Raw genomic sequence first — 27,552 nt, 5'->3', positions numbered from 1 at the left:
TTTCAATTCTGTTTTCTATACTAGAAGTCAGCTAGGAGAATGAAACACTATCTTTAGCATAGGAAGATGAAAAAAACGTAAAGGATAGGACTTCAGATGGTCCTTCATTTAGGCTGGGAGCTTAACTTCTCTGGACCTCAGTTTTCTTGTTTGTAATAAAACCTTCTAAGATTATTGTGAAGACTGAAGTGTGTGCTCGGGTCAGAGAAGGCATTCAACAAACGGGTGCTTCCCTTCTCATTTCTAGAAGGCATTTAATGAACTTATGTGAGTTTCCACTCTTGACTACGCCTGCTCCATGGAAGAGAAGCACAGAGAAGAGGTGGTCAAGGGAGAGCTATAGGAAGCAGGAGGGAAAGCACGAAGCCGTGATAACCCCCAAACTGAATAAACAATAAAAGTAAGTAAAATATGACATTTAAAGTGAAGTTGCTCAGTCGTGTCCCACTCTTTGCGACCCCATGGACTGTAGCTCACCAGGCTCCTCCATCCAAGGGATTCTCCAGGCAAGAGTACCGGAGTGGGTTGCCATTTACGTACCTGGTGATTTTTAGCTGTTGGGTAATGCTATAGGATGGACTCCCCTGGTGGCTCAGACGGTAAAGCATCTGCGTACAATGCGGGAGACCAGGTTGGGAAGATCGCCTGAAGGAAGTGGCAACCCACTCCAGTACTCTTGCCTGGAAAATCCCATGGATGGAGGAGCCTGGAAGGCTGCAGCCCATGGGGTCGCAAATAGTCGGACACGACTTCAGCCACCAAGCACATACAAGGGATCTTATTTAGAAATCTCCAACCTCTCAAAGGAGAATTATCTCCCATTGTTTAGTAAACAGCTCTCTTGGCTTCATACCTGGAGCACAGAGCTGCTAATATAAAAATCTCCATCACATCCTGGTCTGTGTAATTCCTTCTGAGACTTGTAAATTTGGTGCTTATATGGGAGATCACATACCTCTCCTCCCCTTCTGCCACAGCATCTTAATGTGTATAGCATATTTCTCTTGATACTTCAGTTTCAGCTGCTCTAAAATAGCTATGAAATACCACCTTGGGCCCCATGATGAATTTCAGGTACACAACACAGCCTTATTTTAAGTGAGATGGTAACAAACATAACTGCCAGATAGTGAAAGTCAGTCTAGCCATTTTAAGATGCTGCTGCTACTGCTAAGTCACTTCAGTCATGTCCGACTCTGTGCGACCCCAGAGATGACAGCCCATCAGGCTCCCCCGTCCCTGGGATTCTCCAGGCAAGAACACTGGAGTGGGTTGCCATTTCCTTCTCCAATGCAGGAAAGTGAAAAGTGAAAGTGAAGTCGCTCAGTCATGTCCGACTCTTAGCGACCCCATGGACTGCAGCCTACTAGGCTCCTCCGTCCATGGGATTTTCCAGGCAAGAGTACTGGAGTGGGGTGCCATTGCCTTCTCCATTTTAAGATGCAGTAATACCTAAATAAAGATCAATCTAGTTCTGGGGACATAGATGTGTGTCTAAGTGCTAATCCTTAGTACTCATCTTCATTTATTAATAAAACAGCCCTCTTTTCCAGAAAGACCCAGGTAATCTACAGTCATTAACAGAGAGACATGTTCTGTAATACAATACTATACACTCTGGAATAACTGTGTTAGTCTTGGATTTGGACAAATCACCAATACAGCACTTACTGGGTATCTCAAATCATACCATAGAGGTATTTGACAAGTAACAGATTAACAATATCAATTATCCAACTTGGCAGATTCCCAGAACACAGTCTGAGTTACAAGAAGAATCATCTTTCCACAATTATACTACCTTTGCTTTCGTACCTATTGTTGTGGTTTTTGTTCAATCACTAAGTTGTATCTGACTCTTTGTAACCCCATGGACTGTAGCACGCCAGCCTTCCCTGTCCTTAACTAACTCCCAGAGTTTGCTCAAACTCATGTTCATTGAGTCGGTAATGCCATCCAATCATCTCATCCTCTATCACTCCCTTCTCCTCCCGCCTTCAAATCTTTCCCAGCATCAGGGTATTTTACTCTATTCACCATCAGAAAACAAAATTTAACTACACAATATAAATAAGAAATGAAATGTATGTTAATCTGATGCTGTAAATGTCAAATCATGCTGTTAATTCTAATGTGATTAATATCAGACTTATTTTTCTTAATAAAATTAAGATGATATAAATGGAAGCAATAATACATTTTCACATCATATTATTCTTGGTAATGAAAAATAGAGCTGACATTCATTTATGAATTCATGAACTGGTAAAAAGTTACACTCCTAAGAAAACCACATTTTATAAAATAAATTATATTATAAGCTATAAATATGGTGTTTTACAAACATATGTTGTACTACATAGAAAAGATTTTTATTTGATCCAAGTAAGGTTTTTTTTTAATGATAAACTGAGATACTGCGTCCAAACTGGCAGTGAGTCAGCCTCAGTGTAAACAATGGGAAAGACTTCCTGAACATGTAACTGGCTGCTGAACATACTTTCTAGAAACTTTCCCCTGAAGATTCAGATATGAAGTAATGGGTATCTAGGGAAGTGTTTATGAGTAGGACCATGCAAAGCCTTGGGAACTCGGGATGCAAGTAGGAGTTGCATTTGCCAACCACAGTGACATTTCCAGAACTTTTGCCATCAATTAATTATAATATTAATTGCTTAAATTTTCAGTCCCAGACTTCTGCATTAACAGGGAACAACCGCTTACTTTTCTCAAGGTCATTAAGAAAACAAAGATTTACACAAAATGAATGAATTTATGCAAAGAAATTGTCCCTGAGCATCTGCTTTCAGAATCTGCAGATCCACAAAATTTAAAGATCAAAAGATGACGTCAGATTTAGTTATACATAAGTAAACTACATATAAAAGTTAGCTTTCTCATATTTGTAACAGAAATATTAGGTTATACTTAAAATTTTATTTTCTAACATATGCAAGTTAAGAAACATTGAGGTTAAAATGTAATATAGTTTCAAATACTATTTAAAGTCTATTATTTTAATATATTCTAGAATCAAAGAACAAAAATCAATAGATATGACTACAGTTTTTCATATGCCAGTTATTCTCAATATTAATAAAAATTAAAAGGAAAATGCAGTATTTACTCATAATGCATAACAGTTTGTTAACTGTTCTTACTTAGATTTACTGAACAATTTCTCTTCCATTAGAAGAGAAACACTATTCATTTGGACTTCACAAATTTCTTATGTAGATACGAAAGTTAAATAGTTAGATTTCAATGTAAAATTTCCAGGGACATATTTATGTTAATTATTATCTGACACGTCAAAGTTATTTAAAAGTGTTTACCTTTTAAATTACAATAAATCTGAGATAGTCCTCAGTCAATAAAAAAATACTAAAATGATGTCATGCATCTAAATTAAAAATTGTATTTCTTCTAGATTTATGTTTTTCTTATACACTTACTAATATCTGGAGAAAATACTGAGTAATTAAAACTTGAAAGAATAACTACTTTGAAAAAGCATTAAATCTAAAATTATTAGAAAATATCTTATATCCAAAAATGTTAGTTATATCAAAATATGCCTTTTTCCTATATTAATTATAGTAACAAACATTTAAAAAGCTAATAGCTGGTCTTTTTCATTACCATTTGCTCTATGTTCCATGTCCACGCACTACAGGCAGTTCAAGAAATATTTCTTTGACTAGTGGCTCAATGGCGCAGCCTATGTGTAGAAAAGTATAATACAACGTTAACTGATGTGGGAAAGCACTCAATTTTGTAGTTATAAATAGAGTTTAAAAATATGGTTTTAAAAATGAGAGGTACACATAAAAGAATTCTGTTTCTACTGCATCATGATGTTCACTGTTATTTGTGAAACTAAAATAAGCTGAAAATAAATAAAACATATACATAAAAAGATCTTTTTCTTCAACATGAAGCATTACATTTTTTAAAATAAGTTTGAAATTTTTCTATTTGCTCCACTGCCAAAAATCTAAAGAAACATGGTGTTTTGTGGCTGAGTTAATATTTCAATAGTTGCTTCCTGTCAGCATAGCATATGACACTGTGATTTGTAATCTCTTTTAAAATAATCTTTCCCTGAAAAGACACTAAGTACATTACATATTTTAAATCAGAAACATTATTTCAATTTAACAATTGTATTAGGCTAAACAGAGGCCTATTATTTTATGGTACAGGCGATAGGAAGGTGAATAAACTCTGTTCTGCTACATCATGAATGAACTTGATAAATACATTGCCATCCATAAATCTTCAATCAACACATCCTATGGATTTCCAGCTACTATAGAGAAGGTGCTTTTCCTTTCAAGGCAGCACATAACAATCATCTTCCTCAACCTTTTTAACATTAATGTACAATAAGGAAAATACATATCATATATATATATATATACACACACACACACATACATATTCAAAAATGTAAATTAACTCTTCTCAAGAGAAAAAAATAAAAAAGACAAGGAAGAAAAAAATTTTGACAATAGACGCACAGTTACTCATAAAGTCTGAGCAAAATCAATGAAACTATTTTTTTAGATGTGACAAAACCCAGCATTTCATTGTACCCAAATCATCTCCCTGTTACTTTTTGTGAGTGTCTCCTTTAAAAAACCAAGAGCTATCCTACAGGAAAATTCTTTACATATACTCCCAACTTTTCCCTCCCTTCATGCAGAGCAGGCTGCTAATCCTAGCAGAGAAAAGAACTGTGCTCAAAATTTGCACTCATTCCTTTTCTCTATTATTAAAAAGGGGAAAAAAAAAAAAAAGTGACCCTGTAAATTTACTCAAGCTGTTTAAACATGGAAGAAGTAGAGTAACTCAGCCAGCCTCTGTGGCAAAGTGAGTACAATCAGAAAAACTGTTTCAGTGACACTACAACTTAACCATTTTAACGCACAATGTGAGGTTTGTTTTTTGTTTTTTTTTTTTTTAAAAATGAACTTCAATCACACAGCAGAGGTCTGATCAATTTGACACTGACTATAGAAAACTAAATTCACAGTGAAGATAAGCACAATGCGCTGAAAAATTATTTGTTTGGTTCACTATTACTTCATCTTTTATTTCTATTGCTTCTGGTATAAAGAAATCAATAAAGTGCTAAACAAAATTAAAACAAAAGCCACACAAATGTTTATTTTTTGCAGTCACTGCCAAATGATTTAATTCCAAAGCTCTTTCATTCCATAAAAGTTGTGCCTGCACTTGATTTATTTTTTTCTCCCTCAAGGTCAGATATGTCAATTAAAAAAAAACTAGTTTCAAGGTGAAATTGAGATTTTTTTTCACCCACAGTTATTTCACAAACCATAGAGGTTTGACAATTCCCAACATTTCTGTAGACATTTTAATCACTCTTTAAGATAAACTTGATGATGCCTAATGTTTTAAAACCATATTGTATTAATAAATGTATTGGCAATTTACAAAGCTGAAATATCAGAGAACCGAAGTGATATCTTATACTTTGCCATGGAAAAATAAATCTTTTTGTCTAAAAATTACTCCCAGATATTCTTATGCAGAATAGTCAGTCCATGTCCAAGGGATTATTCTGCTTTGAAACAGAGATATGTATATCCAAAGAACAACGCCCTGGAACAAATTAAAATTAAGTTTGCCAGTAGTTTCTGCTTCAGTAATTTCTGAACGTAACTGTGTAAAAATACATGGGTGCTAATTTGACGTTAATAAATTAAGACCATTAGAGACAGTCTTTCATTGTTGGCCTTCAACAATGGTCAATGACACTATTTTCTGTTTGCATTTCCTCAAGCGTGTTAATGTATCTTTGTTTAGGCTCGCAAGTCGAATGGTCAATGTAAACACAGTCAATGAAACATCAGGACTGGAAAACAAGTCTACTGAGAGGACCTAAGGAAAGACCATTTGGTCGGCTGCCAAGAATGCAATGAAGCTACCGCACTGAAAGGCTATTTTAAAATTTCTTTATATGATGAATAAATTACTCTGTTAAAAATTCTCGAAATTCTTTGTTTTGCATACAAAGTCCATCCAAGGACGAAGGTGGTCTGTGAGTTGAACCTAGTGCAATGTTGGTTACAGTCTTTGTTTGCAGCCTTAACTGGGGATTGTACCTTAGCTACCGTAGTTCAAGCGTAAAAATACTTTGTCTGTAATACTATATACTGTTGCCAGTGACCCTCTAAATCCTTGAACCAACTGTGTCTTCTGGTGTCACAGAAGATAATGCCAATTTATTGCAATGTGTGGCTTTTTTAACTGATTAAAATTAAGCCGTAAACACGTGACAATGGAATTAGCACATTTAGAGAGTCTGTTTTCCCACATCCCATTTTGCGCTAGTGCGGCTGGTCCTGCAACTCTACGCGGGTGCAATTTTAATGACTTTGCTGGGTTTTGATGTTCTTATGAAAAAAGCACTGCTTGGTGTTTGTGGAGAAGGTAGATATGGGGGCTGAAGAGCCGTGATTGGGAACATGGTGACATCGTTTCTGTTTTCCGATAGGATCGGTGTCATTTTCCTCTCAGCGATAAGACACCTCCACTGACAGTGCCCGATTAGGGAAAATTTTATTATAAAATTCACTTTTATCGAATGAGGATAGACTGATAAACAGTTCAGCCTCAGGGAAGGAATAGGAACAGATTTCCACCCCCCCCTTTCAAATTCCATCTTTTCCCTCTTCTCTCTTTTTCTCTCCCTTAAAAAGATGATTTGTTTTAGTTGTTATTAATGGTACAAAACAGCTCCCTACAACATGTGATTGCTATGATAAAACTATCTGAATCAAGAGATACTTAGATGTTGCTATAAAAGAAAATCTATTTTATATAGTCATATATACACACGCACACACATACATACACACACACAAAGATAAAACTGCCTTCTAAATCCTCCCATTTCTGGAAATTATCTAGTATTTGTTACTTAACAAAATATAACTTGCTAAAAGAAAATCAAACTGAGGTAGTATTTACTGAATTATCCTAAATATATTTCATATTTGTCTTTGGAAATACATACTTGCAAAACAGAATTGAAAGGAAAACATAAAGAAACAGAAGATCATGGCTCTCTAATTCTTGAACAAGTATTAATGCCTAAAGAAAAAATACAAAAAAAAAAAAAGGATTATTTTTAAATAATAAAACATCATTGCTTTTGAATTCTGGTGGTTTAATGATGCTTCTTTAAACCTCCAGTGTCAGAAGTTATGTCTGTTTACTCGTGATAAACTAGCTGTAACTAAGGAATATTCTGTATGACAATTACTTGAAAGGTCATTTGAGAAGTAGAAAAATAAGCATCTGACATCGTTTATTAAAAAAAATTTTCTCCCTGAGGAAAAGTTCATCAAGTGACTCAAAATACTCCTTCTACATTGATGAGGTAAAAAAGTAGTGTTTCTGGGGCTAAGGGTGTCTAGTGGCATTGGTAAATTCTGGTATTTCATAAAGAGTTTGATAATAAATTTTTTTTTTTTTAATTTGTGAGGAGGTGGAACACTGAAGCAACTCAAAAAATTATTTCTTTATTGGTGGATAATATTTCTGATAGGGGAATAAGAGCCAGCAGTCTCTAGCCTGTACTCTTCTTCTATATATTTCTAAGGGATCCCTAAATTCTCGCTTTGAGGACTGTTTTTTGGAGGAGGCTTTTTCAAATGCTGATTCTAAGGATGATCTATTTCAGTGTGGAATTACCAATGTTATTCAAATAACATTCTTCAGTTATCAGTGATCAGAGAATCATGCCAAAATATCTTAATCTCTTTGAGTTAAACTTCTAAATTAAAAAAAAATTAATTTTCTGAAATCATTGCTCTGAACTGAAGAGGCTGACAGCTTAATGTTGGCTTATTTAAATATTTGTTATAGCCTTAAAAGCAGCAAAAGAGAAACGGTTATATGCTTTACTCAGCATATAATTAAGTGGAAAACTGAGGTTTACACAAGTCAAAGTTACTAAAGCAAATGCCCTTAAATTCAACCATTTCTTCCCATGGCCCTTATTTTAGGATTTCAGTGAGAGAAACATTATACCCGAATTCATGATAAGGCAACATTATTATACTGCAACCTAATTTCCACCATCAATTTCATAGCCTAAAAACAATTACCAAAGTAAACTTATGAAATCATTCTTGGTAAATAGTGGAGAAAAACAAAGCTCAACACTAAAGTATGCAAATAAGTTAAAAGCGAATCCATACTCATTATTGGCTTAAAATGCTACCACCAAATGCTTATTAAAGAGTATACTGCTGCATGGTAGACTAGCTTAAGTAGAGTAGACTTTTCTTAACTATCACTTTGCTGAGAAAATGTAATATTGTTAAAGAAAAAAACCCACAAACACAATGGTATTTTTGGCAGAACTACTTGAATGGATTAAGAATTTCAGCCCAGTGAGAGACAAAGGCAAATCCTTAAATGTCACATAGCCACAATATATCTCCTTAAGAGTGGTCTGGGAAAAGGCTATAGTTCTTATAATGCTAAAGGTTAGTGGGAAACTTCCAGAAATAAGCACTTTCCTTTGTAATAAAAGAATAGAGATGCTCATTTCTTTCGATCATGTAACAAAATGCCCCTCAGGAAGCTTATATTCTTCTGGAGAAGACAAGTGAAAAATGAGTTATGGATAATCCTTATAAATCAGGGTCAGTGCTATGAGGGAGGGCCTCAAACAAAAGGAGGGGAAGTCTTTCAATGGAGCGGTCAGGAGAGTCTTTTCTGAAAAAGTAACATTAAGCTACAAAGCTGAGCAATAAGAAAATGCTTAACCAAGTTCCTCCCACAAGAGAAAGATACACATAGCCAATAGGTGAATGCATCGATATGCATTTTAAAAAAAAGATATTTCTGGAAAGTTGCATGTAAACTTTTTCTTAGGAAAACAATAAAAAACAAAACGGTGAGTATTCCAGAGACCTCACTGCTATTAAATCTAGTTAATACAATGTCTTCCTGTAAAATATTCTGAGTATATGCATGAATATATACATATGAGTATATGAAAATCTGTATATGCTAAAGTACACCTATTTCTAAGCATCACTGACCTTGGTCTAACCAACTGAGAAGATACTTCTCGATCACAGTCTTTGGAACAGAATCATCACTGCAATTACCCTTATCTGGGTCAGTAGAGAACCTGTGACAAACCAGTTTTTTCTATCTCACATGTCTTAAAAGCTGAACACATCTTTCTAAGTACCCACAAGCATGTTCACACTCACTTGTGTGGTACTCACACTTACCACTGAGTGTACTCTGTCTAATCAGAGCTGTATAGAATGAAATACCTTCTCCATTTCAGATACTATTACTAGCCCTGCCTTCATCTCCTAAAATCTTGGTTTTTCTCATAGGACGCCTAGTAAAGATATCCAAGTAAAGATATTCAAGTCTGGGGAGCACAAATGCCTTTCTGTTCTGTGACAAGCAACATCTAGAATGGCTGTGGGTCTGTGTGTATGGAATTCACATTTTATTGAAACAAGCACTGGTCTTTCATAAGGGGGCTGCCTGATTGGTCAGTGGGAAATGGATGGAGTGATAGGAAGAATAGCTGATGAAGAGATAATCCACAGTGGCCGTGCAGGAGAGCAGCACTGGGTGAGTGTATGTATGTGTGTGTGGGGGGGTAGGGTGAGGGAAGAACAGGAAGGGCTTATTTCTGTTGTTGCATTTGAAGTGCGAAAGGGGCCTGCAGTGAACAAACTTTAGATGTGAAGAACAAAAAGCCAGGTTTTCCCCCTACACCATTGCTCTATCTTTTTCTTAATACTGACTAGATGAGGTCTCAAGCTGAAGCTCTACCAAATTCCATTTTGACAGGCTTATATTTATTAGTCAGATTTATCTTCCAGGTATGTAAAGCAAGGCATTCATTACTGTGTTTAAAACAATTCAATGGAGCAATGCTCCCAATCTGTGCTTGGGGAACATTTAATAGCATTTCTTTCTTTACAACCAAATCAAGGTATGTCACTATCACCGTTACAGGTCGTGTGTTCACCCCAAATCTTAAATCCTCCAGAAAAAAATAAATAAAAACTTGGGGTTGATAAACATTAATATCACTTAGGTCAATTTAAACATTTCCTCCTATTCCTCTAAATGAATAATTTGGAGAGGAAGGTAGTTCCTAAGCTGATGGTGGATCTGAGGTTGCCAGTTACAGGAGCACTTAAGCGCCCATTGGCACAGCAAGATTCAAAGCCCTGGTAGGCTTCAAAGAGACACTTTTTTTTTTTCTTCTTCTAGAACTCTTTGCTTTCTAGTAAAGCTACAACCACAATGTTCTCTCTCTTAATGCCACCATAAAAAATCAAAACACTTTAAAACAAATTGATGTACTCTTTAATACAGTCATCACATCATCACAGGACCCTTGCACCCTGTGTGGCGACAACCGTAGGGATGCATACCACACATCTCTCTCTTTGTTGCCTGCTTCAATGCTTAGAGAAAAATTGAGAGAGTGTGTGTCTCTCAATTGAGATATGGGCACCTTTGATTGACAAGACCTAATCAGCTTATCTCCACACTAATAAAGTTGGGGCCTGCAGAGCTGGTATATGCCCAGCGCTGAGGGAACTTTTTCCTAGCCAAGTTTCACAGACCAGGTCTCAAGCTCTGCTTCTTGAAACTGGTTCAGATCACTTCTTAATGGGCTGTTTTCATCTTGAGAAACCTCCACAGTCTTCATTCATGATGGCATTAGAGTCAGTTTAGCTGGATGAAATGCCTAAAGTAATGGTTACACGGTAAGTCTACAATAAGTATTTGATAAGTATTTTTGTGTACCCAATCAATAAAATTATCTTTTCCAAGATCCCTGGATGAAGTAAAAAGTAACTTCTGGAAAACTGTGTTTTGTTTTTTTTCCTTTTTAGGCTACTATTTATTAAAGGGATTTCTTTCTTTCTTAAGGATGACAGGATTCTCTCTACATCACATAATGAACATATCCCTTTAATAATTTCTGATGTATAATACTATTGGATGTTCAATTCCTTGGGATGGAGTCTCAATGCTGACACAACTGTAATCTGTATCCATCACTCTGGTACCTTGTGACACTAATTTGTTCATATCGGACACCCACCAAATGAGTCCTGATGGATTTGTGGAGAAGAAGACGTAAGACCAGAAAACACATAAGAACTGGAGTTTGCAGGGTGGGAGGGGGTACATATATGTTTGTGCATATACATACACTCACATTTTCTTCTTCAAGTTTACTTGTAGAAGGCCCTTTCAAACCAATTTTCTACATAATTCAAGAACAATGTCTTTGTTCTTATCTGTTTGTAATTACCATGTAAAGGCCAAACTCAGGAACTGAGGTGTAAGTAAAGCTACAAGGGCCAGCTATATAATTATACAATGAAGATCTGGAATAGAAGTCCCTCCTTACATGTGCCAAGGTGAGAGTGAAATACACAAGTGGACACTTTAATCTTAATTTTGGGAAATAGTTATCTAAAAAGAGAAATGGCTTCACTGGATAAAGCAAGCTTTAGAGAAGAAACTCCAGTAGCACAGAGACTTTTTGAAATGATAATTTTCCAAGTATGAGAAAATATGTATTTTTTTTGTACTACTCACTGATAATGGTCACTAAAACCATTCAGTAATGCTGCTTTCAAACTGCAATATACCTTAAGTATAATATTAACTGCATAAAATGAGACAATTTTAAACATTTCAAAATGAAGTTTTCTACAGATTATAGGAAAGCTTGAGCAAATTTTCATTCAGATTTGTAGCCTTCATGCAGTAATTGCCTTATACAAAATCCACTCCAGCCTTATCACTGTATATTATCTTCACTGCTGAACATCGGAAGATAATTTTGCAATAAAATTTAATTTACAGAGCTTATTTTCCACTAATCTCCTAGCAGAGAAAAAATGAAACACGCCAAGGTACACACTCCATGTTATGACTCTAATGGTGTTTTTTATTTCTAGAATGGTAAGATACCAAACATATCAATTTTATCATATTAAAATATTGGCCTATTTTAATTGTCATAACTTAATATCCTAGTAAAGGAAGTAGATCTATTAGGAACATGTATGAAAATAAGCCTCTTCAAGTGATAAAGTTCCCCTGGGGAAAGACTTTCTTTCCATTAGAAAGGAAATAATACAAAATACAGGGGTAGTAAAGGAATTTTATCCCAAATTATTAATATGCCAGTAGTAGTCAACAATATTTGAGATGTTTAAATAAAAAATATTAAACCAAGTAGCAATACACAGGAACTGGACATCAAAATACAGTTTTCTGCCTAGAATGACAGAATCAGGTTTGTCATCTAAGGCTCATTCCAGCTCTAAAGTTTACAATTTTAAATGTGCAAATGTCATATAAACTTTGGAAGAGTAAATTAATAGTACAGGGTCAATTTCCACAGATCATTTAGTCTTTATTTATCATTTATGACCTGGAAACCATTCATCTCCTGAAAAAAAAGAGAAGTTTTTATTTACTTTCTCATAGTGAGGACTCCATGACAATTAACTAATATCACAAATTGGGGTGAGATAAGCCAATCTTTAGCTTAAAATATAAGCTAAAAAATATTTTAGCATTTTTGCAACTGTGCAAAATACCGAAAGAATCCTTATTAAAATTCAAATTCTTCACCAAAATGGTTACGTAGTTTTTAAAAAGGACTAATGACCATTAATGGATTGAGAAATTAGTGCTTTAGGCCTGGACTGAATGAGACGGCTGCTGCTGCTAAATCGCTTCAGTCGTGTCCGACTCTGTGCGACCCCATAGACGGCAGCCCACCAGGCTCCCCCATCCCTGGGCTTCTCCAGGCAAGAACACGAATGAGACTAGCACTTTCCAACCAGATTTAAATCGTTCTACCTGTTTTTAAAGTTATATCATGACAAGGCCAAAGTGATGCTGAATCATTTATGAGGTTTTTAGAGCTGAAATATCAGAGTCATATATGTGCAGACGTATTGTTCTGACATTTGAATTTCAGCAGTAGGCAATTCTGAGACATTTCAAGTTATGCAAAACTTGACATTTCCATGTTAATATACAAAACAATGATGATGTGAAAAGCCACTTCTCTACCAATACTTATAACCTAAACACTTAATAAAACTTTAGAAGTTCAGGCTTTTAAAATTCAAACCCACACAAGTACTTACCTGAAAGCCTTTAATGTTTATCCACATAAAAAGTACATACTGAACATTCGCCTCCACTGATCTCTTACATTTATACATGGAAAGGTAAAAAACATTATTAATTAATTCCTTTTCAGACCACTTATTTCCAATTTAACTTTCTTTTCATTTCTCATATATACATGTCAGAATATTCTTGCCATGAGCTACAGACTATTTAAACTTGTTTCTCAAGTGTTAAATACTATATTAAATAAAACACAATCACTATTCTGAACAGTGTGACTCTCAGACAGTTGTAATTTTACAAAAAATTAAAATTAACCATTAGAAAACTAAAAACAAAACAAAACAAAACCAAACCCTAAAATGATGACCATATCCAGTGATTATCTCCTTAAACACTAAAACAGAAATATTTTGACATGATGCTACCTTGGCAGAAAAAGACCTTTAAAAAAAAAAAACCTGATATAAGTAGGGTAATAATGAAGAACAAAATATATAACATTTTCAAGCTGAAAATTAACAAGCAGATATTGACTTTTCTTTGAGGTCAATAACAGCTCTTATTGATCTGAAAAGTTAATACCTACTAAGGTCAATATACGATCTCAAGGGTCAACGAATCTGGATTCGAACTTCTACTTCCTTTCACATATAAATATTGCTGAAATGGGTACAACTGTGTTTAGAGAAAAAAATCATCGTTATCACACCAGAATAATCCTAAGAAATAGACTAAGGAAGTTAAAAATACACATGTAGAGATTTAAAAGTCTGTTACTATAGAATTTTCAGAGACCATGACCTTTAGATATAAATCCTAGTATTACACAATTTGGACAGTTAAATAAGGAGAAATAAAAATAAGCAAAAACTGTTTTTACAAGTGTTTTGCCTCTTCATGCTATTGATATAAGGAATCTTTCTCTCTCTGTAAATGTATAATATTTGAGAGACTATGATGTGACATAATTTTTCAAGAATAGATTTTAGTCACTTTTAAATATATTGTTTTATATTTATGTTTTATATATGTTTTATATTTATATGTTTATAACATACATAATATATATATGTTTATGTATAAAACATGTGTGTTTTATACTTATAAATATATATTTAATTGTATAATTAAAGAGTAACATTCCCCGCGGCCTACAGACCGCAGGGTTGCAAAGAGTTGGACATGACTTAGCAACTAAACAACATTTTAGAAACTTCAGAAGAGGAAAAAATAGGAACCATTTTCATTATCATGCTGTAGCCTGTTGTGTTTTCTTAGACTACGCAACAAAAAAATATATTGACTGTTGTTCTAATAAGTAAAATGGTTTCTACATTCTTACACATCTTAAAGATGGCACAAGGAGGGTAAATCACCCGGACACTGAGACCACGTCCTCATATATACCTAATATTTCTTAGTCATGAAATTGAGTAATTTATTAGTCTGACCTTTTCAGTAGCCTAAAAGAAGTTCATACTTCCCTCTTCAGACTTACTAGCAAGGGAGGAAGAGAAAAGAAACATTTCTAAAGCATTTACTAGTGCCAAAACCTGGGCAAGATGCTTTAATTAGACACAGGTCCTATTATTACCAGTTACTGGAAAGGCCAAATTATTGACAGTAGTAATATAAAAGTTAGGCTGAGGCCAGGTCTGCAACAATGACATATTACACTATGGGCAGTCAATAAATATGAAGACCACTGTGACTTCAGTGTACTTGTTTAAAAAAACCCTTCTTTTAGAACAGTTTTAGACTACAGAAAATTTACGATAGAGCTCTCACATACTTAATACCCAGTTTCCCCCATAATTAACATCTTATATTACTGTGGTACATTTGTCACAGTTAATGAACCAATATTGACAATTACTATTTACTAAAGTCCATACTTGGTTCATATTTCCTTCGTTTTTGTCTAACACCCTTAGGCATTTTATCTAATGTTTCGGGACCCCATCCAGAATATCACATTATATACAGTTATCCTGTCTCTAGGCTTCCTGGGTTGCAACAGTTTGCAATGTTCTTTGAGCACATACTTTAGAAACGGGATAGATAAATTTGCTGACTTGTATCTATTGTCAACACTTAGATGAAAACACACACAGCAGAATTATCTTTCATTAAATATCTAAGAAATATAAATTTGAGAAGTGAACGAAGATAAATGTCTGGTAGAAAAAAAAGCAAACAATATTGACTCTTTACTGTGTCTATATAAATAAGAAAGTTTCATTTGACACAAATACTAGATTATAATCACTGACCTGACCCAAAAGCCAGCTATTCTTCCGTCTCATCCCATTATACTGTTACAACTCAGGGTTTTAACTGATTATGGGGCAGTGAAGTGGGCAAAGAATAAACTGTATGGCAGAGGAGGATAAATTACCCATGCATATTTGTTCTTTCTCTTCTTTACTATAAACTGTGATGACAAAGTGATTGTCCGGTTGGATTCCCAGGTGGTGCTAGTGGTAAAGAACCCGCCTGCCAATGGAGATATGAGATGTGGGTTTGATCATTGGGTCAGAAAGATCCCCTACAGGAGGAAATGGCGACCCACTCCAATATTCTTGCTTGGAGAATCCCATGCACAGAGGAGCCTGGCGGGGCTACAGTCCATAGGGTCACAGAGTTGGACATGACTGAAGTGACTGAGCACACTTCTTTATTATATGTTGTGATGAGAAAGTGGCTGTCGGGTAGGAAGTCTACTTCTTAGCCCTCTTGTATTTGGTGACATCATTCTACTCGTTCTTGCCAGTGGAATATATGCAGCATCAAAGTATGCCACCTGCCTCCTATGGTGTTTTAAAGTAGGTATGCCTTCTCTGTTCTCTCTTTGCCTTGGCCACTGGCAAAATGGAAAGGCCTCTAAGGCTGGGTGCAGGACAGAGCTGCCAAGTGGAAGAGAACTGGAATTCTGACTCACCATACGGAAGGTCGTCTGCTCACGAGGAACAACTGCCCCAGACTATTCCCAGAGTGGAGATAATCTCCACCACATCAAGTTTCCCCCATGGCTCAGCAGTAAAGAATCCACCTGCAATGTGGGAGCCACAGGAGATGCAGGTTCAATCCCTGGGCCAGGAAGATCCCCTGGAGAAGAAAATGACAACCCGCTCCAGTATTCTTGCGGGAGAATCCCATGGACAGAGGAGCTTGGTGGGCTACAGTCCATAGTGTCGCACGGAGTTGGACATGAAGCAAGTTAGCATGCACGTACATAAAGCCACTGGGGAATCTGAGGTTTATGTGTCATAGCAGCTACTGTTACTATGTAAAGTAGCATAATAATGGAAACTAACCTTTATTGAGCACCTACGATAGACAACATGTGTTCAATCTTTTATACAGTTTACTTTGCTGCTACTGCTAAGATGCTTCAGTCGTGTCCGACTCTGTGCGACCCCACAGATGGCAGCCCACCAGGATCCTCCATCCCTGGGATTCTCCAGGCAAGAATACTGGAGTGGGGTGCCACTGCCTTCTCCAATGCATGAAAGTGAAAAGTCAAAGTGAAGTCACTCAGTCGTGTCCGACTCTCAGCGACCTCATGGACTGCAGCCTATGAGGCTCCTCAGATTTTCCAGGCAAGAGTACTGGAGTGGGGTGCCATTGCCTTCTCAGTTTACTTTATATAAGTCTTAAAACAACCTCCACAGAGAAGACCTGCAAACACTTTTACATGTTAGAAAATGAAGACACGGAAAGGCGAAGGAACTTGCCCAAGGTTTCCCAGTTATAATGTGGTAGAACCAAGGCTTGAACCTGGGTCTCTCTAGTTACTAAGCTCCACGAACATTTCATTTTGCTTCACTGCAGGTGGAAGACAGGTGATCCAACTTGGTACTTGGATTAAAAATATAATCCCTATGCATTTTACACAGGTAACTTTTTTTGAATCCTCAAAGGACAGCAAAAATTATACATCTGTTCTTCCTACTCTTTACATGGTAGACACAAAGTTCCAATTTACAAGGGGTGGGTGTGAGATGATTATTTCACTATTTCAAATTTGTTAGTATCTTCCAGATCAAGACAATGTTACACAAAAATGCCAAAGAGAAAGAGCCACTCCACCTTTGTAACCTGCTGATAATCTTCCGGTGTTTAATTTGAGTAGAGTTCAGCAACTCACGGAGGGCATGAAAGAACTGTTGCTCCACAACGCTGACAGTTAACAAAGGAGAGAACAGAAAGACTGACTTGTTTGCACAACAGTGTGAATTTAAAGAACTATATGGGGTGTGCATTCTACACAAAATCCAAGTAGGAAGAAAAATGAAGCACTGTACCCTGCACACAGCAATAAAAACGAGGGGATTCATTACAGCAAGAAAATTCACAGCTGGCAATACCAGTGAGGCAATAAGATATCTGGTCCATCTTCATGCTTACCTTTTAGAGTCATAGTGTTTGAAAAAAAAAAGTTTTCTTTTTGTATTAACAAAGTCACTCCAGTCAATCTCTTTAACTCAGCTACGTGAAAGATTTGGATGACACTGTAGAAGTCCTACGCCATTTCACCGGTGAGAAAAATTGGTAAATCCTTTAAATTTGTATAGCCCGGTTATGGCAGAGTTTTGTTTGTTTAAATAACACATTCTAATCACCAACAGGTTTGCACAGAGCACTGAACATTATACCTAATTCACAGATGTACTAATGAGGAAGAGGAAAATGCTAAACCAAATAAAATTTAATAGCCATTCTGGTTCATGAAAATTAATGGCATTTAGGGTGGTGTTCAGGGGATCAGTCTACTTAATTTAAACAAGCAATCCTATTTTAGATAAGTTAATGTATTGATCGATACAATGATGTAATGGATGTGAAAAGACGTACAAAAAGTTGTTTAAAAATTTCAAAGCCGATTATACAACATTATTCCTGATATTAGCATTATTATTTTTAGCACATAATGCAAGGGTGAAAGCATTAAAAACCTCTACAATGCGTTAACTATGAAAATGGACAGATGAATTAGAGAGGTTATTCTGAAATAATAAAAAAAATGAAGGAAATGTTTTTAAAATAAATGTTATCACTTTCAAGTATACTTATTAACTAAGATGAATGTTAGATATGCCATATGACACACTCTAGAAATTCTCATAAGCCACGTACTCATCCCAATGACTTACCCACTTTGCTCATGGCTTACCCACTTCCATAGCTCACTTTGTATTTATTCTATATGGCTCATCTATTCTGAGACTTTCCCTGACACTTTAAAAATAGACTTATTTCCTTTCTCCACCCTGCTTTGAAAACACTAATTATATTTATTATGGGGATTTATAACTATGTATTTTCCAGACAGATATTTTGCCAACATACCAGCTTATAAAGGAACTTTATATTCTAAATGCCAAGGATTGGGTCAGGGTCTAAATTCCTTCTTGAATTATATAAAATCTATTTTTCCTTTAAGGTGGGTTGATTACCTTCCCTACCTGACTCCCAAATGCATATCTTACTAATACTATTAATTTAAGGCAGCATTTTCCTTGCTATTTCAGAGATCACCTTAGCCCAGTCCAGGTCTAATGAACCCTAACTAATTTCTTAGGGCTTAATAATTGTTTTTGGAATAAAAACAGAGGGTTCCACTGTGATCACTTCAAGTGCCATGTGTCACAAATAGCATTGAAAATGGAAATCAAGACAATGACCTCAACTTAAAAGGTGTATTTTATGTAGACAAAAATAACCTTTTAATGTGGTACAGGACCTTAGATAATTGATTGTGATGTAATTACCACACAGAGGACAATGTTAGGATTAGCCAACAACAAGCTTATTTTTCCTCCAAAAGGAATAGTCTTCAAAAAGTTTTTTTTCCTTGTCTGGCTTTAGGGTGGTTTATTTCTATCTCTAAATAAATAGATATTTATTTAACTACGACTTAGAATTTATATCTCAAGATGCAAAAGGGCAACACAGTACTACACATGAATGATGACCCACCATGACAGTCTCTTTGATAACAACTTTACTTGGAAAAACATATTCTTCAATAAAAAAATTATTTTCTAATGTTGACTTTGTTCTCTTATGGCAACGTTGGAAAACACTGTAGCCCAACAGGAAATACAGAAGAAAGCTTCAAATATAGAGCACACAAAAAAAGCCATTTTTAAAGCTTATGCCCATCAAGTTTTCCACTTGATATAAGTCGTATACAAAGTCTTAGTCCAATGTGAACCCATGCTGTGAAATTTCTGTAGCACCCACCTCAGAAAATTCTGTTAAATATATAAACACCGCTGAAAAGAAAACTGGGCGCTAGAAGTCAGACTCAAAGGGAAAATAAACCTGATTAAAAAAAAAAAAAAATCCCAAGGAAAGTTATATAAGCACAGTGCAACAAGGTCATAAGCTTAACCGTCCTTCACTGTAATATTTGAAAGTAAATTGGCGTTTTAGCGACCTGCTTTGGTCGTCGTTCTTTTCTCAACTCACAGAGATGCAACAGAATAAGAATGGCTTCACGTGTATCTTACAAACCAACTGGAAAAGTGATAGGCTTTATGGGGTAAGAAACCTTTAAAAATGAGTATAATACTTTTTAATGGATTAAAAATGAACCCTATGAATGCCCTTGGACCACCTAAGGAGAAGGTTCTCCAAATACGGTTTAAATGACATCCTTTTCTTGCCACTATGGAGCACACCAGTATCTTAGGGAACCTCACAAAGTAAATTTAAGCACAACTTGAAAATACACTTTAAGAGCTTCACCCCAAATGACAACCTCCTCTGTTCTTTTCAGAGCAGAACCACAGCTTTCTGAGAGGTAAGACTTTAATAGGGTTGTAATTATAAAGTAAGTGATAACTACACATTAAAATGATTCTTTTACCACTGGGTAGACTTTAAAAATAACCATTGGATGTGGTCAAGTAATTCTTCTCAGCATTTTAAAAAATACCTATTTTAGCAGAGAAGCTTTAAGGTTCTGAAAGTACAACCACTTAGTCCATCACTCAAAATGATGAATAGAAAAACATTTTCTAGAGATAACTTTTTCCATCAGAAAGTTTAATATTTCTAAAGAAAAATCTTTTCTCTAAAATATATATGGCTGGATAAAAGAGATGGTTAATATCAAGCCAACTGTATAATCCCATGTTCGGTAATAATCCCATTTTCCCTTCCTATGTTATAGAACACCACCAAATGTTAACTTGTTATTTCTGCACTGGTTTGGACATGATAGTGCCTTTCTGAATTCCAATCTGTGTTGAACAAAATTACTTAACATTAGAAATCTGAATTGGTGTTTAAAGACAGAACATTCTCTACTCAGATGAACTAAGACGGGGCTATCTTGTCTTTCTAGCTTGGCATCTCTGAAGTGACTGACACTCAGTAGAATTCAATGAAAGCTTGTTAAATAAAATGAAATACAACATTTGCCTTCTTTCATATAATATTGCACCACTCTCACTAACAGTACAGAATCAGAAATTTATTTTTGTACTGACTCTCAACAGTTCTAAGAGCAAGAAATAAACAGTTAACACATTTTGTGTCTATGTCCCGAGGAATCTTATAAATGACTTATCAGCAAATGGAGTACGGGTGGGAACCAACAACTTTTTTTTATGTTTCTTGAGATGTTAGCTCAGTTCCAAGCTGGCTTCTAATTTTGAAAGTAGTTTTAGGCATTATATTTTATTATCATGCATTGTTTTAACTGTTAATCTTTTCTGAAGATGATAACACATTCAAGGATTGATATTCCTGAATCAAATTATTACACTGTACCTAGCATAGTAAACCGGAGAAGGCAATGGCAACCCACTCCAGTACTCTTGCCTGGAAAATCCCATGGACGGAGGAGCCTAGTAGGCTCCAGTCCATGGGGTCACAAAGGGTCGGACATGACTGAGCAACTTCACTTTGACTTTTCACTTTCATGCATTGGAGAAGGAAATGGCAACCCACTCCAGTGTTCTTGCCTGGAGAATCCCAGGGACAGGGAACCCCATAGCTGCCATCTATGGGGTCGCACAGAGTTGGACACGACTGAAGCGACTTAGCAGCAGCAGCAGCAGCATAGTAAACACTCAAAATACTTCTTGAAGAACAAGATGAGGGGGAAACAGGAGAAAAGGGAAGATGAGGAGAAAAAATGATTAATAATAATGAGGAGGAGGAGGTAGAAGAATAAGAAAATGTCAGTAGATATGGAAGAAACTCTTAAAAAATAAAGAAAATGACTGATTTTTGTTTGGTAAAAACCTGGTCTCAATATATACTCCCAACCTGACTAAAATTTCTAAGTGGGTTCCATCAGTTCAGTTCAGTTCAGTTCAGTCGCTCAGTCATGTCCGACTCTCTGCGACCCCATGAATCGCAGCACGCCAGGCCTCCCTGTCCATCACCAACTCCTGGAGTTCACCTAAACTCTGAGGGGACTCAAGATGCTACATTATCAACTAACACCCAGAGGATATTGATGCTGCCAGTCCCAAGTCCCTCTTTTGAAATGAACCCATTTCCTCGTTAGACCGACACAAAATGAAGCAAAGTGACAACTAGGTTTATACTCAAAACCTACCTGAACTGAAGATTTCTAGGGAAAAAAAAAAAGCACACTTTTGTGAGGCAATTCACAAAATCTCTCTACATTATTTTTATTTATGCCTCTTACAAACTCTAGAAAATAGGTACCATCATTTTTATTCCTCAGATAAAATATTATCATAAACTTGGTTTTAAGCTCAGACTTATAATCACAAGTGTCCATTACCACCAGTCTGATGGACTGGCCATTGTGTAAAGCCCTACCAGGTACATGGGCTAGTAAGTTCCCATTTGTTTGGGGGATATCCTTAAGGAAGAATCTGGAAATAAATGACAATTTCCAAGCTCCTTGCTCCTGAATGCCCTTTAATAAGGCTTATAATTTCTCCTGCATCTTCCCCATCTCTCCATTCATTTAAACTAGTTAAAGGACCAAATCTTGGATTATTATAATATGCCTCTGAAATGCCTCCTTGTATCCATTCCCCTGCCACTGCACCCTTACAATCCTTGTCCTCTCTAATTCAGATCAGGCCATTTGCCTGCTGAGAGCTCTCCAATGGCATCACACTCTCTGAGGCAAATTCAGACACCTTTCCAGGCCTTGGAGCCCCAGAGAATCTGTACCCTATGTGGCTCTAACTTAATTGTGTACCACACCCAATGCTCACTTTGCTCCAGCCATACTACTCTTCTTTCTGTTGCCTGAATACCCCAAATACCTTCTCATTTCAGAGCCATTGTGCTGACATTGTCTTCTTGGAATCACCAGCTCCAAATCTGCTTGCTGGTGGCATCTTTGTGCAGTCCAAGACTCAGCCAACAAGGCACTTCTCTGGGAGGTCTTTCATGACTAGCTAACCTAAGATAGACTTCACTAGCTATTCCTTCATACCCTGCTTTTCACTTTGCCACCATCAGAAATGATCTTGTCCATTTAGTTATTAATTTTAAAAAATGTCTGTTTCATCCTGCTCCCTGTCCCTTCCTGTTTAGCGACCTGAGAACAGGAACATTGGCAGTCTTATTTACTACTGTATCCTCAGCACATACCACACAGTACTCAATAGTTAGTTTTTGAATGAATTGTGTAAAAAGGAACTTAACAGATGTGAGAACATGACATACTCTGACCACAATAGGTCATGTTGAAAATTTAGGTCTGCAGGGCCCATTCATTTTTCAGTGTGGTTTACTGGTGAAGACATGGAATCAGATAGTCTGGTTGTACTATTTCCTAACTTGATTAATAAGTGTGGGCAAATAACTTAATCTCTCTGGATCTTGTTTCCTCATCTGTAAAGTGAGAAAACAGTTTTTACCGCATAGAGTTGCGGTAAGGATTAAAGAGCTAATAAATACAGAGTACTGAGAACAGCATGTGGCTCATATTAAATGTTCAATGAACAACTGCATTATTTCTACATATGCCCAGTCACTAGTCCAGGGTGGGGAACCTGCAGGGCCCTTGGGGAAGGATGGACCACCTTCATAGCAGGAAGGCTGGCAGAAGAACAGCATCCTGTGGTAGAGAGATCACTGACCAAATGCGACATCAAAGCTGGGTGGCTTGAAGTGTTGACTGAGAGAAGGGGTGCAGACCTTAAGGCTTGGGTACTGGACGGCAGGAGCAAGGCTGGTAAATGGTGCAGATCAGTCTTCAAAGATATGAAGAGTATACCTGGTTCCAGAGATGCACTGCCATTTAGGGTATAGGCTGGGAAAATGTGTTAAACTCTGTGTTTACATATTGAAAGGAGAGAGTGAACCTTGCATTTCTGCCCTTGTATAATTTCTCTTTCAGCCTATTTCTTAATTGTATAGCTTCCATTAGTTTTGTGTCTATTGTAATTCTAGGTATTTAATTTAAAGAAAAAATAATCATAATTTCACCATTAATGGCAGGTGACCCATAGTTTTAAATACTAATGCCCTGCCTGACCTCAAATAAAATAGGTATCTTCATAGCTAAGAGTCATACTTAACTATTAATAGTAGATGAAAAAAGGAAGAGCCACTTTTTATTCAGATTCTAAGATAAGAACTTATAAGAAATGTTAAATTGGATCATGCCAATGGCTCATACAACCACCAGAGTGTTTGGTCTTTGACAGTCACTCCCGAGGAAGTTTTCTAATGAATCTGATAATTGTCCATGTTGATGTCAGTCTGAGCCTGAGATGTCCAAGCACCGCTCTTTAGCTCAGTGTCATACATTCTTTCCCCTCTCTCTTCATTTCTAAATGGAGCTGTTCAAATAACTTGTAACCTCACCAATTTTCTCAAATAGAAAGAAAGCCACGAAAGAAACTTGTTTGGTACTAAACTCAATAAATATCAAGGTGTAAATGGCACTTAGATATAATTACGTACTTTTGCTCAGACCAAGTACATTCGGGACATGAGTCCTCTGTTCAGTAGCTATTATTAAAGCAATAGTAACTGCCAATTTGACAAAATAACTTTCCAATTTGACAAAATAACTTTTAAAAATGTCACAAATGACTCAAGAATTTTAGGAGATGGATTTTATTATTTACTAGGAAGTTGCTAGAGGTCAAAATAATATGCTTTCTATTCTATTCCACACACACATATATATATAATTAAAAAAACTTTAATAATGATATTTGCCAATAAAGGTCTTCAAGAAAAGTTTATAGATTTTTGCTGAACTCTTTTGCCAACAATTTTCAGAGATAACCACTTATGCTGATGATAACATAAAAATGACCTTTCCACAGCCCTATTTGCTTTCTAAGCACTTGAACATATATGACCTCATCTTAACTTTATAATAACCTTATGGAATATAAGATATACATACAGGATATATCAAATCTGATATCAGGTTTCCATTTGGCAAGTAAAAGAACATGTACATAGAAGCTAAGAATTCTTCAAAGTCACACAGCTGATTAACAGTGGGGCCAGAGAATGGGATTATTGTCACTTTCTCCAATTCAGTACATTAGACAATAATTCCTAGATGTTGTGACTAAGCAAGGCTTCCCTGATAGCTCAGTTGGTAAAGAATCCTCCTGCAATGCAGGAGATCCCGATTTTAAAAAACATTTAAAATGTTTTTTAAATTTTAAAAAATTTAAAAAAAATTTTAAATTTTAAAAAATTTAAAAAAAATTTTAAATTTTTTAAAATTAAAAACCCCGTTGCCAATTTTGTTCATTTTCCAGGTAGAGAAAAAAAATCTCTCTCTCTATATATATAGATATATATGACTTCTACCTACTATTTCTATCACATCATAAAACTATCCTTTATTTTATCACCCCAAATAGGAAAAACATGATCTGAGAAAATGTGTAGTTCTTTAATAACATTTGTTTGTAAGAAAATCACTAATGTTTACTTTTTCCCCCTCATTTTACTGTGGACTGATGAAAACTCTTGCCGTGGTCTAGGACCAATTCTCAGACCAATACTTGCAAATCATTAAGCTCTTTCATACTGTTTCAAGTCATCATAGCTCTTCCATAACTATGCCTTGCTGCATTTCACAGTCTTTTAGAAGAAGAAACCAATAAGCGCTAAAAGTTTTCCCTTTTGAAAGATACTATTCTTCCACTGATACTGTAACAAAATGATCAGTATAGTAAATTTACAAAACAATCAAAACAGAACTGTTGACTGACTGGACATGACCAAGCTGAGGGTTGGCAGTGAAGCAGCAAATGCAGAAGCAACATGGAAACCACCATAATTACTTTCCTCACTTCCCACAAGACAGTAAGAAGGGCAGGAAAAATGTTTTGTGCCTCCTTTCTCATTTCTTCATCCACTTTCACATTCATCCAAGGAAATGAATTATCATGATGACTTCTGTCTAGATATGTGCCACATATGTGCTTAACTCCACAAAGCCCACCCTGATCCCTCCTCCTAGACTTGGTTTTACAGTCTGTAAGAAGTTCCCAAGTTTATATATATATATATATATATATATATATATATAAAATATAATATAACATGTAAATGTCTACTTTTATAAAAGTTTATAGTTAACTTGGGACTTCCCTGGTGGCTCAGACAATAAGGAATCTGCCTGTAATGCAGGGGACCCTCAGACAACAAAGAATCTGACTCAGGCAGTCCTGGAGAAGGGAATTGGCTACCCACTCCAGTATTCTTGCCTGGAGAATTCCATGGACAGAGGAGCCTGGTGGGCTACAGTCCATGGGAGTCACAGAGTCAGATACAACTAAGCAACTTTTACACACACACACACACACACACACAGTTAATTTACCACTGTATTCTACTAAAAAATCCAAGGGCACTGAGGTTGGTTTGCAGGACAATCTTAAAGTGGCATCTTCCATGCTGGCTATATTGATAGTTTAATGTTAGAGCACTCACCAAAAGGAGTTAACTGTCAAATCTCAATCTTATAACCTTGATCAATGCATGACCCTCCAGTATCTATGACCTTCTTTGATTATATTCTTCAGCTTTGGGAGGGAGCTACATGAAAGGTGTTGTGGGAGAGAAAAGGCAGTCCAATCAGCCAAATCAAGCCCTGTGATCAGTGTCATAGCAAGAACATCCCCAACCCAACCCAGTCCTGTCCGGAAAGAGGCTCACCAATAGGATGCTTTGACAAAGAAGGTCCTTTAATGTTCAACAGGTATAGTGACACATTCTCCTTTTTAGAAACTCCTTTAATACAAATTTTGATCAAATAACTTTTTTCTATGAAAGGTAAATGCCTATATATCATCAAATGACCACACATTACTAATAATAGTTATATTTAAATAGTGTTTTATGGTGTATAACACATTTTAACTTATGCCATCATTTCTTAGGAATATTCTGAGACAGGCAATATAATTTCCCTTTTATTGAAGAAGAAACAGACTCAGAGGTTATGTGATTTGCTTGTGCTTAGTTGCTCAGTCGTGTATGACCCTTTGCAACCCCATGGACTGTAGTGCGCCAGGCTCCTCTGTCCATGGGATTTTTCTAGCAAGAATACTGATTGGGGTTGCCATTTCCTCCTCTAGGAGATCTTCCCAACCCAAGAACTGTAATCACATCTCCTGGCTCTCCTGCATTGGCAGGCAGATTCTCTGCCACTGAGCCACCTGGGAAGCCCATGACTTGCTTAAGGTCACACAAACAAGAGCTTGAACCCAAGGCTGGTCCTTTGACCGCATGTTCAGGGCACTTCTTATTATTAGCAATCTTTGCAAAGACAGTCGAGTCACTTCTTAAGGTAAGCCCAAGGACTAAAAGAATAAACGAAAACTGGCTTTAATTCCAATCAGGACAGACAGCCAATCTGTCAGTAACCTCAGAAAGAAGGGCTGCCCACACTATTAAAAAATCTGGGAGGGTTCATGGTTTTCTTCAGTTTTCTCACCATTACTATAATGCCAACGTCATTTGTGTTCATTCTATCTGATTTCTTAGAATTCATCATGTAAGTAAGCCAATATAACATAGCCATGAATTAGGGGCAAGGGAGAACACTGGCCATTCATAAAAGAAATCACTTGGAATCATTTTCACTATACTTGCTCTTACAAAATGAGTATTTTTTGGTAACACTAAACTTTAAAAAAATTAATGGAAATGTTGTCAACCACCTATTTTTGTTGTTCATATACTGGGCAAGAGCTACCCAAAAATACATAAAATAGGTCCTATATAATCTATACTTTGCAAAATAGCTGAATAATAAGAGACTGCTAAGTATAAAGAGGTTAATGGATATTTACTTAGTAGATAAAAATAAACATTCATTACGTGAAACATTAATAATGTAAAAGCATGTCTATT

At 36.1% G+C, this 27,552-nt stretch overlaps 1 protein-coding gene across 13 annotated transcripts in view; it reads right to left on the bottom strand.

Moving 5' to 3' along the window:
* The window catches only part of VTI1A (vesicle transport through interaction with t-SNAREs 1A), a 383,913-nt gene that overhangs the window by 264,494 nt on the left and 91,867 nt on the right, over positions 1-27,552 (bottom strand). The window lies entirely within an intron of this gene.

This window comes from Bubalus bubalis, chromosome 23, assembly GCF_019923935.1.
Source record: "Bubalus bubalis isolate 160015118507 breed Murrah chromosome 23, NDDB_SH_1, whole genome shotgun sequence".
In the NCBI taxonomy this organism is placed as follows: domain Eukaryota; kingdom Metazoa; phylum Chordata; class Mammalia; order Artiodactyla; family Bovidae; genus Bubalus; species Bubalus bubalis.
The sequence above is the reverse complement of the archived record's forward strand: the minus strand, read 5'-3'. Positions and strand labels throughout refer to the sequence as shown.